This window comes from Mobula hypostoma, chromosome 12 (assembly GCF_963921235.1).
Source record: "Mobula hypostoma chromosome 12, sMobHyp1.1, whole genome shotgun sequence".
NCBI classification, from domain to species: domain Eukaryota; kingdom Metazoa; phylum Chordata; class Chondrichthyes; order Myliobatiformes; family Myliobatidae; genus Mobula; species Mobula hypostoma.
Window position 1 is genome coordinate 49,247,669 of NC_086108.1, and position 18,544 is coordinate 49,266,212.

Sequence of the window (18,544 nt, forward strand, 5' to 3'; positions counted from 1 at the left end):
GTGAACAGTTAGTTTTTGATGTACTGTGGACCATGGTCTGTCTCTCTCTCTCTGGGGGTTTTGCTGTTGCTTACATGGTGGGTGATGAGAATGCTGATGCTTTATGCTAGAGTAAGTGTGGGGGAGGGGAGGGTTGTTGCTGCTTGTGTGTGGGATGGGGCAGGTGGCTTTGGGGTTCTTAGATTTTTTTCTGTCATTCATTCTTGGGTTTTTTTCTGTTTTGCGGATGTTAGTGGAGAGTAAGAATTTCAGGTTACATGTTGCATACATTCTCTGGTATTAAATGGAACAATTGAACCACCATACAAAAATGTGCAAATTCTATGGTGGACCAGGGAAGTGTGGAAATCTGCAGAAAGAATTGGAAAAAGTCTTGTGAATGAGGCCATAAGAGAGGAACAGAATTAGGTCCTTCGGCCCATCTGCTCTGCCCTGCCATTCAATCATGGCTGATTTATTATCCCTCTCAACCCCATTCTCTTGTCTTCTCCTCACAACATTTGATGCTGTTATTAATCAAGAACTATTCAACCTCAGCTTTAAATATACCCAGCGACTTGGCTCCCATAGCCATCTATGGCAGTGAACTCCATAGATTCACGAACCTCTGGCTAAACAAATTCCTCGTCTCTGCAACACTCTCCAGATGCTGGAGGAACTCAGCAGGCCAGATAGCATCTGTGGAAAAGAGTCTAGTCTCTGTTTCTGGCCGAGATATCCCCTCTGTTCTAAAGGGATATCCTTGTATTCTGAGACTGTGCCCTCTGGTCCTGAACTCCTTCTCTATAGGAAACATCCTCTCAGCAACACTCTATGAAGGCCTTTCAGTATTCAATCAGTTTCAGTGAGATCCCTGAATAGTCGAACAATTGAGAGGAAAATATTTGACTCCCAAGGAATGCAGTGTTAACTTAATTGAGGAACAGAACATGGATATTCAAGCAACACACATCAAAGTTGCTGGTGAACGCAGCAGGCCAGGCAGCATCTCTAGGAAGAGTTACAGTCGACGTTTCGGGCCGAGACCCTTCGTCAGGGCAAGATTTCTCTTACTAGCTCTTCCTTCAGTTAGGCCTGTCGAAGGGTCTCGGCCCGAAACGTCGACTGTACGTCTTCCTAGAGATGCTGCCTGGCCTGCTGCGTTCACCAGCAACTTTGATGTGTGTTGCTTGAATTTCCAGCATCTGCAGAATTCCTCGTGTTTACATATTCAAAGAACTCTTATTTGAGAACATTTTAATTCCACATCCCATTCCCATTCTGATATGTCTATCCACAGCCTCCTCTACTGTCAAGATGAAGCCACACTCAGGTTGGAGGAACAACACCTTATATTCCGTCTGGGTAGCCTCCAACCTGATGGCATGAACATTGACTTCTCTAACTTCCGTTAATGCCTCTCGTACCCTATCCGTTATTTATTTATTTTATATGTGTGTGTGTGTGTATATATATATATATATATATATATATATTCTCTCCTTTTTCTCCCTCTGTCCCTCTCACTATACTCCTTGTCCATCCTCTGGGCTTCACCCCTTCCCCATTTCTTTCTCCCTAGGCCTCCCATCCCATGATCCTCTCATCTCCCTTTTGCCAATCAACTGTCCAGTGCTTGACTCCATCCCTCCCCCTCCTGTCTTCTCCTATCATTTTGGATCTCCCCCTCCCCCTCCCACTTTCTTTTTCTTTTTAAATCTTTTTATTGATAAGTATACAAAAAGGTAAGCCATATAGGCACTAATACACTGTTAGAATATAATAAAATTACAGAAGATATTAATACAAAAAAAATACTACAATGTAATTTAAACATAACGTACCAAGGTAACATAATAGTATACTAATTTTTATATATATATCAATAGAGAAAAGGAAAAAAAAACCCCAAAAAAACCCACCGTGCAACTAACTAAAAGCAAAGCAAAGCAATGGGCTAACTTGAAACCAAACAGAGTTAAAAAACTTAAAATCACGTCCTCAATCCCGACCTCCATTAAAAACAGTAAAAAAAAACAAGAAGGGTATATATTACATTAAATGAAAATATTGAATAAAAGATCTCCAGGTCTGTTCAAATTTAAATGAGGAGTCATAAAGATTGCTTCTAATTTTCTCCAAATTCAAGCATAATATCGTCTGAGAGAACCAAAAAAAGGTAGATGGAGCATTGAGCTCTTTCCAGTGTTGTAAGATACATCTTTTCGCCACTAAAGTAAGAAATGCAATCATTCTACGGGCTGAAGGGGAAAGATTACTGGAAATTTTAGGTAGTCCAAAGATAGCAGTACCCACTTTCAAATCTCTTACTAGCTCTTCTTTCAGTTAGTCCTGACGAAGGGTCTCGGCCTGAAACGTCGACTGTACCTCTTCCTAGAGATGCTGCCTGGCCTGCTGCGTTCACCTGCAACTTTGATGTGCGTTGCTTGAAATTCCAGCATCTGCAGATTTCCTTGTGTTTGAGAAATTCATTTGGTTTAAGTGATGAAAGAGTGAATGTGGATTTGCAAAGGATACAAAATTTTTATGCCAAATTAGCATCTATATTAGAGAGAGACTACTGACAGTAGGTGAGAAGTATCCTTGGATCTTTTTTCAAACTCAAATTACAGAGATAAAAGTACAAGCATTCACATTATGCATCGTACCGCAACTGTCAAGAAATGAATTCCATAGTTGGAGTTGCTTGTTTTTGAACGTAGGTCAAGATTCTCATGAAGTTCTGTTTACAGTGTTCATCTGACTTCTATTTCTTTTCTCCAATGAACTACATATTGTCTGTCCGGTTCTGACCCATTTTGGCCATTTTTGTCCTGTCACAGCTGGACATTTGGCTTCCACGTCACACATTATGTAACAATCTAGTCATTGTTCTTGAGCCAAGTGGATAGAGAGGGACATGCAGTTGAATGCTTCTGACTGTTCAGACAGGAATTTCATTCACCACATGGGTTGCATGATCAAATCTCATCACTTGGCTGAGACTGTGGCTTTGAGTATCTCGTAGTTATCTCTTGTTGCAAAAGTAACAGCCTGTTCTTTACCTGCTTTTGAGGTCTTGAATGCCATTGGAGATGTCTGAGAGTGCTCCCGTTGTTCCTTATCTCACTTTAAGCAGATAGCCATTTTTCAAAGAATTAGGCCTTTGAGTCTGTTAGTAAAGTGAGTTAACCTCCCAATTTATGGCTGCTGTTTAGTAAAACAAATCCGAGTGCTGAAGGGTCTCGGCCCGAAACGTCGACTGTACCTCTTCCTGGAGATGCTGCCTGGCCTGCTGCGTTCACCTGCAATTTTTATGTGTGTTGCTATATTGCAATACTGTCCACTAATTTATGCCAGATTAGTTCATCATGATCAGTTAATCCCAATTAATTTGTTACTATCTTCTTGATTATCTTCCCAACATTTGTGGAGAACTACACATTTATCACACCATCTTCAAGTGGAAATCCTACCATGTGGAAAACTACCCTCTGCTACCTTTTCCCCAGTAAGTGGCTGAAGAATGCTGTGGGCAACAGTATATACTCTCAAGTGTCTGAAATTGAAACACTTTTGCTTTCCCAATTCTGAAATTATTGATTGCTTTTGATCCTCTGACTGTCACCGAGTAGAGTTTTGTAAGCTCTGGGAGGAAACTTTGAAGTTGCTGTTGTGAGAAAATTTGGCAACATGGAATAGACAGAAAGTTAAATTAGTGCATATACATGGGTAGGAAAGGTTCTTAAAGTTGTGCTGAAATAGAATTAGGTGTTTAAATGCAATCTGCTGAAAACACAAGTGTATTTGTTCAGCTGGTTGCCTTCAGCCCCAGGGCAGATTGTGGCAAGTCCTGCATGAGATTCTTGAGCTGCTTTATAATTGGAAATAGTAGCTGAGGTAGTTTCCCATTACAATCATCCAGGTTATTTTCAGAATACCAAGAGGCTAGCCAATGATTAAAAAACACCAAGCCCTCTTTATTTTCTTTTTGATATTATGAATTCTACCTTTTTGTTTTACATCACTGCTGTGAAGCCACATTTTTGTTTTTGATACGTTCAGGATCCTCTGAGGAGAATATGGCTACTGCTGCTGCCTACTCCTTTGATTTTGGGACCAACACACTAACTCTTGGTCAGAATTAAGAAAACAGTGGGCCATCTTCCTGAAAAATAAATATATTTGGCTAATGCCAACACACAAACAAGTAAGATTTGGACTTCTGTAAACTTAATCAGGAAAGCAATCATCACATAGAATTCTATATTAAAGAACTGAGTTACAGATCAGCTTTGAAGGGGTAAAATGAGACTGGTGAAGTTAGTTGTAGATTGAAGTAATAAAGATTTATTATTCAAAGACATTCATCTGTGCTTTAATCTGTAATGATTTGCAGAAGATTATTGAAATACACACAATCTGAAATGATGAATGGAAAATCAATAAAAATGATTAGAGCAATGTGCAGAAATCCACCCTATACTTGCCACACCACTCTCAAGTTCCAAAATTCTGAAAGCAAAGTACTGTCATATTTCATATGATTGGTTGGAAAAGATTAGCTTGAACTTTACTTTTAACTCTGGGGAATACATTGATATCTTATTTTGGCACAGTTGCATGAATGAGCTTCGGCTGTCAGGATTACTTTTAATATACGCGAGTTTAATGTAGCCCCTGTTTGAATACATTGATGAATAATTGTTGCAGTAGTAACGAGAAATTACTGTCTTAAGGATGGAATTTTATTGGTATCTTCAGACTGACCTGTTTTCCTGAAATATTTTATATCGTTTCAAATTATCGTGCAAGATTCCCTAAAGGTTAACCTGCAGTGGTAAGGAAGGCAAATGCAATGCTGGCATTCGTTTCAAGAGGACTAGAATATAAAAGCAAGGATGTAATGCTGAGGCATTTGTCAGACTGCACTTAGAGTATCGTGAGCAGTTTTGGGCCCCTTATCTAAGAAAAGATGTGCTGGCATTGGAGAGGGTCCAGACAAGGTCATGAGAATGATCCCGAGAATGAAAGGGTTAACAAATGAGCATTTGATACACTGGGCCTGTACTTGCTAGAGTTTAGAAGAACAAGGGAGATCTCATTGAAACCTATCAAATATTGAAATGCCTAGATAGAGTGGACATGGAAAGGATGTTTCCTGTAGTGGGGGAGTCTAGAACCAGAAGACAGTCTTAGAGAAGAAGGACGTCCCTTCGGACCAGGGATGAGAAATTGTTTTTGTGGGAGGAGAACAAATGTGCAGAATTCATTGCCACAGATGGCCTTGGAAGCCAAGTCAGTGGGTGTATTTAAAGTGGATGTTGATAGGTTCTTGGTTAGTCAAAGGTAATGTGGAGAATGCAGGGGAATGGGGTTGAGAGGGAGAATAAATCAGCCATGATGGAATGGCGAAGCAGACTTGGGCTGAATGACGTAATTCTGTTCCTGTGTCAACTGATCTTATGAAATCCTATTGAGGGCATGATATGATGTATTCCATCATTGCAGAGCATAGCATTCCTAGAATACTCTTCGTATTTTCATTTTCCATAAAGTAAATATGTATTCCCTCATTGAATTCCATATTAACAGAGGAGATGCGTTCCGTTGGGAAGTTTTTCTCTCTGCAGTAGTACTCCTGTGGGTGTGCAGCTTTTAGGCAAGGAAATTCTGATTATATTATAGACAAGAGAGAAAAGGTTGCTGCTTTGCTTAAACAAGATATGTGTATATTATATAGCTTGATAAGTTATTGTTGCACTAATATCAATAGAAGACATTGCTGTGACAGTTTTCAAAGCAAAGGCTTCGTGCTGTGAACTGGCATTGCTCGTTGGTAAACTAGTTCAAATCTTTACATTTTGTGTTTCTTGTCTTTCAAAAAAAATTCTATTAGAGCAAATTTTAGTTTGTATCTCAACTTTTTTGGTAGTGCTTTTTGAATTTCAATACCCAAATCGCTATAAGATGGGGAGACACTGCATTGTGTTATGATCAAGAGAAAATCTGCAGGTGCTGGAAATCTACGCAACACACACAACATGTGGGAGGAACTCAAAAGGCCAGTTAGTGTCTATGGAAATGAGTACAGTCGACATTTTGGGCCAAAACCCCTCAACAGGACTGGAGGGAAAAAAAAGAAGAAGAGTAGAGTTAAAAGGTGTGGGAAGGGAGGGGAAGCACATGGTGACAGGTGAAACTGGGAGGGGGAGGGGTGAAGTAAAGAGCTGGGAAGTTGATTGGTGAAAGAGATGCAGAACTGGAGAAGAGGAGTCTGGAGAGGACAGAAGACCATGGAAGAAAGAAAAGGAGAGGAGCACCAGAAGGGGGGGATGGGCAGGCAAGGAGATAAGGTGATGGGGAATGATGAAGGGGGATGGAGGCATCACCGGAAGTTCACGAAATTAGTCTTCATGCCATTAGGTTGGAGGTTACCCGGACAGAATATAAGGTGTTGTTCCTCCAACCTGAGTGTGGCCTCATCATAACAGCAGAGGAGGCCATGGGTAGACACATGGGAATGGGAAGTGGAATTAAAATGGATGGCCAGTGGGAGATCTTTTTCTGGCGGATGGAGTGTAGGGGCTTGGTGAAGCGATCTCCCAGTTTACGTTGGGCCTCACCGATATACGGGAGGGCACACCGGGAGCACTGGGCACAGTACGTGACCCCAACAGAGTCCCAGGTGAAGTGTTGCCTCACTTGGAAAGACTGTTTGTGACCCTGAATGGATAAGTACCAGAAGGGGCTCTTCCCCACCCCCCCCCAACTTACTGCTTTCCGCAGGAATCACTCCCTACCCGACTCCCTTGTCCATTTGTCTCTCCTCGCTGATAATCACGTACCATCCCACCAGCCTCTACGCCCAGCACATAATTCTCCACAACTATCGGCATCTCCAATGGGATCCCACCACCAAGCATATCTTTCCCTCCCCTCCACTTTCTGCTTTCCACAGTTATTGCTCCCTGCGCGACTCCCTTGTCCATTCGTCCCTCCCCACTGATCTCCCTCCTGGCACTTACCCTTGCAAGTGGAACAAGTGCTACACCTGCCCTAACACCTCCTCCCTCACTACCATTCAGGGCCTCAAACAGTCTTCCAGGTGAGGCAACAATTTTTGTCTCCTCTTCCATGGTGTCAGTTTATCCAAGCTGCTTCCTTTTTGAGTGCGTTAGTAAAAATCAGCACAGTAAGTAGTCCTGCCAGCATAGTAGTTTTCAGGTCTTGCTCTTTTGAAGATTTGTATACATGGTTGTAATTGTGACTTTGATATAATACCACACATCCTTTTTTCTGAAACTGAATTACATGCACAATTGGGTGCAGCTGGCGTGACATAAAATCTGTTTAAATAATAGTGATTTTTGTTCTTGGTTGTAACTGAGAAGGTGTAGGGAGTTTGCTTATGAACCTGACATGGGAAAAGGCCATTTCCCTTCCACTACCTCCCACCCCCAGAATCTTGCAACATTTCTTTCTCCTACCTTTTAACTCCTCTTTGATTATCTAACTATATATGTGTGGGGTAACTTTTAAACTAGACAATTAACATCCCAGTGTAACTTTGTTACGTGAGATGAAAATCAATCAGCTGGCAGAGGTCCATGCAGTGACGGAGAATATGAAAATTCCACACAGAGAGCACCCGAGGCCAGGATTGAACGTAGGTCCTGAGAATTCTAAGGCAACAGCATTTACTGTTCACCACCCCCGCATCCACCCCCAAACACTCCGATCAATTGAAAATAAAACTCATTGTCTGAAAGCTCTTGCATTTCTAGCTCCCTCGTTTGATGTGCATTGTTCAAGCAGCACCATACCTACAGAAATTATATGCATGTCTCATTGCACTGACTGACACACTATGGAGATTTGTTATAAAATAGAAAATGCAGGAAATGCTCATTTTTGGGCAGCACCGGTATTGTGAGAGTTATGCTGACCATAAGACCAGGAGCAGAATTAGGCTGTTTGGCTGATCGACACTAATCCGCCATTTAATTATGACTGATCCTTTTTTCTCCCTCTTCAGCCCCACTCCCCGTAATAACATTTGATAGGTTCTTTATTGGCCATAACATTAATCTCCACCTTAAATACACCCAATGACCTGGCCTCCACAGTTGCCTGTGGTAACAAATTCCACAAATTCACCACCCTCTGGTGAAAGAAATTTCTCTGCAACTCTGTTTTAAATGGATACCCCTCTATCCTGAGGTCCTCTTGTCCTAGCCTCCCCCACCATGGGAAACGTCCTTTCCACATCTACTCTGTTTAGGCCTTTCAACATTCAAAAGGTGTCAATGAGATCTCCCCCCCCCCCCATCCTTCTAAAGTCCAGTGAGTATAGGCCCAGAACCATCAAATGTTCCTCATGTGATAACCATTTCATTCCCAAATCATCCATATGAACCTCCTCTGGACTCTCTCCAAAGCCAGCACATTTTTTCTTGGATGAGGAGCCCAAAACGGTTCACAATACTTAAGGTGAGGCCTCACCAGTGCCTTATAAAGCCTCAGCGTTACATCCCTGCTCTTGTATTCAAGACCTCTTGAAATGAATGCTAATATGACATTTGCCTTCCTCACCACTGACTCTACCTGCAAATTAACCTTTAGGGTGTTCTGCACAAGGACACCCAAGTCCCCTTGCATCTCAGATTTTTGGATTTTCTCCCCATTTGGAAAATAGTCTGCACATTTATTTCTTTTACCAAAGTGCATGACCATGCATTTTCCAACATGGTATTTTATTTGCCACTTTCTTGCCCATTATCTAAACTGTCTCAAGTCCTTCCGTAGCCTTCCTGTTTCCTCAACATGACGTGTGTCTCCATCAATCTTTGTATCGCCTACAAACTTAGCAACAAAGCTATCATCTAAACTATTGATATACAGCATAAAAAGAAATGGTCCCAACACCAACCCCTTCGGAAAACCATTAGTCACTGGCAGCCAACCATACAAGGATCCTTTTATTTCCACTTTCTGCCTCCTATCAGTCAACCAATGCTCTTAACCATGTTAGTAACTTTCCTGTAATACCGTGGATCGAAAGGGAACTGTTTTTTTAAAGAGAAGCAACTTGCCATTTTTGTTAGTCTCTAGATCTATTTTCAGACATGATAAATCTTGTTAGTATATGGATAATGAAGTTAACAAGTAATTGCTTTAAACCATTCATTGAATTTGGCACTCTAAACAATACCAAATTCAAATTTGTAGGAACATATCATGTCTTTTTGTTTGAACATTGAATCTAGCTGTAATTATCTCTTGCTTTTACACACCTTATTGCTTTTGATTTCATGATGGAAGTTGGCTTGGCACTAAAATTGTGATAATAGCTTGGTATAATTTGAGTGGAAAAATACCTTGGAGATGCAATTCAGTCATTTGCATTTATTTAGATTCTTTAAACTTATCGTTTTCATGTCATCATTTTCACTGTTTGATTTACTCTTTATAATTCAAGGATTTGATCAGATATTTAGATAGAAGCTCTTAATTCACCTGAGAAATTAAATTCAAGGAGGATTTTGCAACATAAGTTAGTTTATTTAAGTATGATTTCGACAGCCGTGGAAATCTAAAATTGTTTACACAAACAGGAATTCTGCAGATGCTGGAAATTCAAGCAAAACACATCAAAGTTGCTGGTGAACGCAGCAGGCCAGGCAGCATCTGTAGGATGAGGTGCAGTCGACGTTTCAGGCCGAGACCCTTCGTCAGAACTAACTGAAGGAAGAGTGAGTAAGGGATTTGAAAGTTGGAGGGGGAGGGGGAGATCCAAAATGATAGGAGAAGACAGGAGTGGGAGGGATAGAGCCAAGAGCTGGACAGGTGATAGGCAAAAGGGGATACGAGAGGATCATGGGACAGGAGGTTCGGGAAGAAAGACAAGGGGGGGGGGAACCCAGAGGATGGGCAAGAGGTATATTCAGAGGGACTGTCCCATGATCCTCTCGTATCCCCTTTTGCCTATCACCTGTCCAGCTCTTGGCTCTATCCCTCCCCCTCCTGTCTTCTCCTATCATTTTGGATCTCCCCCTCCCCCTCCAACTTTCAAATCCCTTACTCACTCTTCCTTCAGTTAGTCCTGACGAAGGGTCTCGGCCTGAAACGTCGACTGCACCTCTTCCTACAGATGCTGCCTGGCCTGCTGCGTTCACCAGCAACTTTGATGTGTATTGTTTACACAAAGATTGGCAAGGCTAATCTGACAATTGAAAATCCCAAAACTGGACGTTGTTGGCAAGGATAGTGAGAGTTTGAAACTGTGGAAAGCAGAGCTGAGATATGCCGCTGTGATAATCTAATTGAATGTGGAAATAGGCTTGAATGTATGAAGTTATCAAACTGACATTAAAAAATAGAAAACTGCAAAAGACAGGAATTGGAATTTAAAAGCAGGAAATGTGAAAATGCTTAAAAGATCAGACAACATCTGTGGGATAAGACAGAGTTCATTAGGATTGGTGATGCATGTTCATAATCTAGAAACACCAATTATGTTTCTGTCTTTACAGGTACTGCCTGATCTATCAAGTATCACTGTGTTCTATTTATTTCAGATTTTCAGCATCTGTATGCTTTCCTTCTCGATTTCAGATTATTGAACTGAAATCTCTTCAGTTAATATGTTCATGGAAGATCATGGCAGAACAGTGATGCTTTACTTTGGGGATTTTAGTGATGATATGGTATGTTTTAGTGATATTCGGAATAAATTTGTAAACCACAAATGCTATCTTGCTGGTCTTGATACCTGTATCTATACTGAGGTTATCTTAAAGGAATTAAATTTCACAGAATTTGCTAGTGTGTTCAGTGTCATGGTACAATAGCTATCCTTTGAATCATTGGGGATGTGTTATTAATTTTGTTTAGAGCCAATGTTAAAAGATGGAAATCAATTTGATGTAAGCTTTGATGTAGTGACGTTCCCCCCTTTATTTTAGCTCTGGCTTACTATCTGGTGTTTCTGAGAAACTTAATTTGGTAGCATCGGACTTCTAATAAAGTTTTCTTAAATAGATTTAACATAGTAAGATGCATATAACTCAGCAACACACACAAAATGCTGGTGGAACGCAGCAGGCCAGGCAGCATCTATAGGAAGAAGTACAGTCGACGTTTTGGGTCAAGACCCTTCATCAGGACTAATGGAAAAAAGAGATAGTAAGAGATTTGAGAGGGGGAGGGGGAGACCCAAAATGGTAGGAGAAGACAGGAGGGGGAGGGATGAAGCCAAGAGCTGGGAAGTTGATTGGCAAAAGGGATACAAGGCTGGAGAAGGGGGAGCATCATGGAACGGAAGGCCTTGGAAGAAAGAAAGGGGGAGGGGAGCACCAGAGGAAGATGGAGAACAGGCAAGGAGTTATTGTGAAAGTGAAAGAGAGAAATAAATAAATAAATAATAAATTAGGGATGGGGTAAGAAGGGGAGGAGGGGCATTAACGAAAGTTAGAGAAGTCAATGTTCATGCCATCATGTTGGAGGCTACCCAGACGGAATATAAGGAACATGTTCCTCCAACCTGAGTGTGGCTTCATCATGACAGTAGAGGAGGCCATCGATTGACATGTGGGAATGGGACGTGGAATTAATATGTGTGGCCACTGGGAGATCCTGCTTCCTCTGGCAGACAGAGCGTAGGTATTCAGCGAAGCGGTCTCCCATTCTGATATGTCAGTCCATGGCCTGCTGTACTGTCGTGATGAAGCCACGCTCAGGTTGGAGGAACAACACCTTATATTCTGTCTGGGTAGCCTCCAACCTGATGGCATGAACATTGATTTCTCTAACTTCCATTAATGCCCCTTCTTACCCCACCCTTATTTATTTATTTATTTATTCTTTCTTTCTTTCTTTCTCTCTTTCCCTCTCTCAATAACTCCTTGCCTGTTCTCCATCTTCCTCTGGTGGTCCCCTCCCCATTTCTTTCTTCCAATGCCTTCCACCCCATGATACTCCCCCTTCTCCAGCCTTGTATCCCTTTTGCCAATCAACTTCCCAGCTGTTGGCTTCATCCCTCCCCCTCCTGTCTTCTCCTGTCATTTTGGGTCTCCCCCTCCCCCTCCCACTTTCAAATCTTTTACTATCTCTTTTTTCCATTAGTCCTGATGAAGGGTCTTGACCCAAAACGTCAACTGTACTTCTTCCTATAGGTGCTGCCTGGCTTGCTGTGTTCCACTAGCATTTTGTATGTGTTGCTTGAATTTCCAGCATCTGCAGATTTTCTCGCGTTTGCATATAACTAAGATTTTTTCCTATAATATTTGTTGTAGCACTTTAAGTTTGTTTACCAATGATGAGGAATCACCATGAGTTATCATCTTGACTCAGATGTAGTTCAGCTGGGGTATTAGATAATACCAGCGACGGTGGTGCAGGCGGATACGGTAGGGTCTTTTAAGAGACTCCTGGACAGGTACATGGAGCTCAGAAAAATAGAGGGCTATGGGTAACCCTAGGTAATTTCTAAAAGTAAGGACATGTTCGGCACAGCTTTGTGGGCTGAAGGGCCTGTATTGTGCTGTAGGTTTTCTATGCTTCTATGTTTCTTCCCCTCCAAGACCAAAGAGCAGATTGTGGACTTCAGAAGGGTAAGATGAAGGAACACAAACAATCCTCATAGAGGGATCAGAAGTGGAGAAAGTGAGCAATTTCAAGTTCCTGGGTGTCAATATCTCTAAGGACCTAACCTGGATGCAACATATTGATGCAGCTATAAAGGCACCAAGATCCCTGAGGCACACCACTGGTCAACGACCTCCATGCAGAATATGACCCGTCTTTGCCTTCTGTGGGCAAGCCAGTTCTGGATCCACAGAGCAATATCCCCTTGGATCCCATGCCTCCTTACTTTCTCAATAAGCCTTGCATGGGGTACCTTGCAAATGCCTTGCTGAAATCCATAAACACTACATCTACTGCTCTATCTTCATCAATGTGTTTAGTCACATCCTCAAAAAATTCAATCAGGCTCGTAAGGCACGACCTGCCTTTCGCAAAGCCATGCTGACTATTCTTAATCATATTATGCCTCTCCAAATGTTCATAAATCCTGCCTCTCAGGATCTTTTTTATCAGCTTACCAACCACTGAAGTAAGGCGCACTGGTCTATAATTTCCTGGGCTATCTCTACTCCCTTTCTTGAATAAGGGAACAACATCTGCAACTCTCCAATGCTCCAGAACCTCTCCCATCCCCATTGATGATGCAAAGATCATCGCCAGAGGCTCAGCAATTTCCTCCTTCGCCTCCCACAGTAGCCTTTGGTACATCTTGTCCGGTCCCGGTGACTTATCCAATTTGATGCTTTCCAAAAGCTCCTGCACATCCTCTTTCTTAATATCTACATGCTCAAGCTTTTCAGTCCGCTGTAAGTCATCCCTACAATTGCCAAGATCCTTTTGCGTCATGAATTCTGAAGCAAAGTACTCATTGAGTAACACACATCAAAGTTGCTGGTGAACGCAGCAGGCCAGGCAGCATCTCTAGGAAGAGGTACAGTCAGCAACTTTGATGTGTGTTGCTTGAATTTCCAGCATCTGCAGATTTCCTCGTGTTTACTTATTAAGTACCTCTGCTATCTCCTCTGTTTCCATACACACTATTCCAGTGTCACACCTGATTGGTCTTATTCTCTCACATCTTATCCTGTTGCTCTTCACGTACTTGTAGAACGCCTTGGGGTTTTCCTTAATCCTGTCTGCCAAGCCCTTCTCATGGCCCCTTCTGGCTGTCCTAATTTCTTCCTTAAGCTTCTTCCTGCTAGCCTTATAATCTTCTAGATCTCTATCAGTACCTAGTTTTTTGAACCTTTTGTAAGCTCTTCTTCTTGACTAGATTTACAACAGCCTTTGTACACCACAGTTCCTGTATCCTACCATTCTTTCCTTGTCTCATTGGAACGCACCTGTGCAGAACTCCACACAAATATCCCCTGAACATTTGCCACATTTCTTCCGTACAGTTGCCTGAGAACATCTGTTCCTAATTTATGCCTCCAAGTTCCTGCCTGATAGCCTCGTACTTCTGCTTACTCCAATTAAATGCTTTCCTAACTTGTCTGTTCCTGTCCCTCTCCAGCTGATGATATTCCTGTTCCCTTGCCCTCTTTAGTAATGGAGATTGTGAGTTTGGATAAGTAACTTTTATGTTGTTCACTGGGCCACTGTATGCCAGTGGTATGCAGAATGAATGGTTGGTGCGGTACCTATCAAATGTGTTGCATTGTCCTGGATTGCAGCCTTGTGTGGGGGCTCCAGTGCACAAGATCTCAACAGACTACAATCATTTCCATCATGGACACAACCCATTCTGCCATTAAGGGCATCTTCAAAAGGTGGTGCCTCAAGGAAGCACTGTTCATCATTTAGGACACTGTCCCTCCAGGACATGCTCTCTTGTTACTACCAGGAAGTGAAGGAACCTGAAGACCCACACAGAACGATTTAGGAACGGCTTCTTCCTCCCTGCCTTCAGATTTCTGAATGGTCATTGAACACTACCTCGCTATTTCTCTATTTTGATTATTAATTTATTTTGCAATTGACAGTAATTTTTATTGTCTTTGTGCTGCTGATGCAAGCCATCAGTGTGTCTGGCATGTCCTACAGTCATCCCATTAGCAACGCATTAGGTAGAAGACAAGCTTAATTTGATTTCAACTGCCACATTAAGTCATCTGTTCTCACTTCATCTGAAAAATTCCATTTGTTCCATTCAACGCCTCCCCCATTTTCTGTTATAAACTAACTTGTTTCTCTCAAGGAAAGTACGGGGGGGGGGAGGGGTGCCGGGGAGGGGGATGTCAGAGTTAAGTTCTTTACACAGAGTGCTGGGTGCATGGAACATCCTGCCAAGGGTGGTGGTAGAGTCAGATACATTTGGGGCATTTAAGAAACTTTGATAGACACATGGATGATAGAAAAATAGAGGGTTATTATGTAAGAGGGAAAGGTTAGATTGATTTTAGAGTAGGATAAAAGGACAGCGCGACATCATGGGCTGAAGAACCTGTACTGTTTTATGTTTTTATGAGTTTTATTCTGTTTACCCGCTTTAATACTGAGTTTTAAAATTAAGTTTAATATTGAAATTTTGAAATTTACTGCCTGGATGTAGAAGGGCTTGAGCAATTTCGTGCAATGGCATTTGGGCATTTGAGGAGGCCCTCTTGAATGGGAAGCTGTTATCTTCATCATTGCACTAGATTACATTTAAGTTTGGTATATAATGGTGTACAGTTGGAAGAATGATGTTTGCCAGCAGACAGGAATAGACAGAAGTGTTGGAGCAGAGTGTGAATGGACAGAAGTAAAGCAGGGTATTGAAATAGATGGAAGTGTTTTGAAGATGTGACATCTAGCAGCATTGAGTTTGACATCAGCAAGGTGGTTGTGACTGCATCTAATCCATATCTCTGCACTCTGTTTAGTATGCATGTCCATTGCTATGTCTGCAAGACTGATGAAGATACTTCTTGACTTGAGTTTGCAAGTCTTAGGATTAGTTTCAGAAAAATACATGTTTTGCTTAACCACCGGGAATAACTGTTTTCATGGGATATTAAACACCTTTAGAAGTGCTTCTTCAACAGAAAGTATAAATGAACTCTTTATAAATAAAGAACCAATGTTAAAGATGATTATCAGAAGTATACTGAAATATACTGGGGGCTTGAATTGTCCATATATGTAGTTGTACTGCAAGTAACCTGCTGAATTATGATGCGCAGTATAAAAGCATCAAAAGGTTTAAAGCATTTTATTGCCAACCTAGTTCCAAATGGATGAAGTTTCTTACCGAGGATGGTTCAAAATCTCTTTTATGTTCTCACTACTCAGTGGCATCCAAGAAAGACACATTTCGGTTTCAAAATGGCATAAAATGGGACATATGAGTATTTTAAGTTTAAGCTGCATTCTGAGCAGCTGCTGAGGAAAATGGGATGCCAGTGCTTGTCAGGTTTTGAATATGTTAAGCGAACAGTATTGACCAGATTTTTGGTTTTGAAGTTTTAGTTTGTGAAGTAAACTCCCAGTTCTATTCAGTATTTCAAATAAATGTATGTGTGATGTTAGTGTATATTATAACCAAAGTAGGCTGCAGGTCAGTGGCATAGCGGTGCAGTGGTCACTGTTCATGGAAGAACTGAGTTTGAGCAGCTGCTTTCCTGAATTCTGATGGCAGGATGTTTTTGAAATTCTAAGATTTATGTGATTATTGGGCTGAAGTTTATACTGCTCTCCTTCAGTTTTCTGTGTTTTGTTGCCAATTAGCTGTTTGGGATTCTGGGTGGGCGATATGTTAGTTTTTGTGCGAGGTAGGGGTTGGGGATTTGGGTTTTGATTTTTTTTGTATGGGCGATCATTTAGTTTTTGTATGTGAGAGGAAGGTTGGGGGTTCGATGCTATTGTCGCTCTTCCTTTTTGCAATGGAGGGGTTTGGGGTTTTTGATTTTCTAACTGCTGTTTTCTGGGTGGGCGATCTGTTAGTTTTTCTGCATGAGTTTGGGGTTTGGGGGTTTGACATTCTGGCTGCTGTCTTCCAGGTGGGCAATCTGATAGTTTATTTGTGCGAGGGAGGGGATGGGGGATTTAGGGTTTGTGAGTTTTGTTTCTTCTTCCTCCTTGTGCTTAGAGGGAGGTTGATGCCTTTTCTTTCAAAAAATCCCGTGGCTTTTTTGTATTTCATGACTATCTGGAGAAGACGAATTTCGGAGCTATATTGTACATGCATACTTTGAAAATAAAATAAAACCTTGAACCTTTGAAGTATTTCTTTGAACTTCTCTCCCTTGTTGTAGAGTGGTCTAAATGACGTGACTGTTTTGAGACCTATGTTCCTGTCTTGAGAACATTGGATTAAGTTAGTGTCAGAGATTTTAGCTATTACTGAATCTGCTGTAACTAGAGAGACTGTTTTATTGGTGGCTGTTGGTTATGAGACTCCTGTGTTTTGGACTGGTTTTGAAAATTACAGTGAATTCTGGTTAATTGTGACAAATTAGGACCAGTATGATTTGGCCCAATTAAGTGGCTGCCCCAATTAGACAAAGTTTCATGGAATTTGTTAAAAAAGTATTTTAAAAAAAGGCAAACCGAGTAACAAGTTATGCATTTAAATGAAATTCAGAACAAATTAGAACACTACCAATATTACTACAGTATTAAAAAAACTACATATTAGTTCCTGATATTTATTGACAGAGGAATTCATCCATGGGTTCTTTTGAGTCTAAATGAACAATATTGGCACAGGCACCTAGTACAGATAATGGACTGCCTTCATAAAATGCTGTTGATAATTGCATCCTCCAAATCTTCATTTTCATTGTAACGTTCAAGATGTTACCTTCAAAGTAGAAACTATGAAAAACTTGATACCTTCCAATTTGTCATCGTTTCTAACTCGTTGAAGTTGTAACAACTAGCCATTTCTGCCTGAATGCTTGAAACTGCAGTGAGCAAAACAGTTCAAAATTGTCTTCGTGTTTATTTCTTGCCAACGATCAGTCACAAAAATCTTTTTGAATACAAACACATACAACTGACTATTTAAAAACTGTTCGCTCGAAGCGCGGTTGTGTCTTAACAGCCACGCAATTACATACTACTGACGCTAGGTATAAACTATTTAACAACAGTCTCCTGCTTCAGTTAAGCAGCATAGTGTCCCAAATAAACAAAGGGAGTCCTGGTTATTTTATCGATTAGTTTTTGTTCTTTAAGAGTTGTTCCAAATAAGTGACTGTCCTGATTAACTAATGGCCCAATTAACCTGAATTCACTGTAATTTGTAATTCTCGGGTTTGGATTGTTCATCAAATTACCCATGGATGCCATCATTTTAATCACATTCATTCTTGTAACAATGGCTTTAGAAAGCTGATTATCCATGTTTATTTTGAGTAATCCCTATTCTTTCTGCTTTAGTACTTTAGCTGCCAGTGTGGTGTCATTTGGATTTATAACAAAGGGGACCAAAGAGACATTTGTTTGCATCTAGCTTATTTTTTAAAGAAAGAAATATAGACAAAGTCTGTTTTTAAACCTTCTGTCATGTTTTGTGTCAGAGTTCAGGGCAGTGTTGGTAAGTATTTTTTACAGTTGTTTCCAGTTTGTTGGCATTAATATTCTTGTTAAGTGTAGTTGCTGCCAACATAATTTGAAAGATAGTTACTGAAATTATGTAAGAATTAGAATAATGTTTGTATTTCATTATGATTTTCCTTCTGTGCAAAATTATTTTGGATTTATTTTCTTCTTTCTTGTGTCAGTTTAGAACAATTTTCAGTATATTCTCAGTACCAGGGTTATGTGCCTTATGCTGATATTCAAGTATTGCTTGCTGCCCATTACACGATAGAATTTAGGGCAGCAATGAATGTCCGCAATCTCTGTCCTTATACAAGGGTTCTTCAGTGGTGTTTCTGTAACAACTTTCTTTTAACCTGACCGATTTTCTGTTAACCCTGAGCTGAACCCCTGAACATGGAGAACTGGTGGTCCACTCTTAGTCTGGCCTCTATCCTTCGACCTGTTT

At 41.0% G+C, this 18,544-nt stretch overlaps 1 protein-coding gene across 1 annotated transcript in view; it reads left to right on the plus strand.

Moving 5' to 3' along the window:
* The window catches only part of lamc1 (laminin, gamma 1), a 273,781-nt gene that overhangs the window by 47,911 nt on the left and 207,326 nt on the right, over window positions 1-18,544 (plus strand). The gene's annotated exons all lie outside the window — the stretch shown is intronic.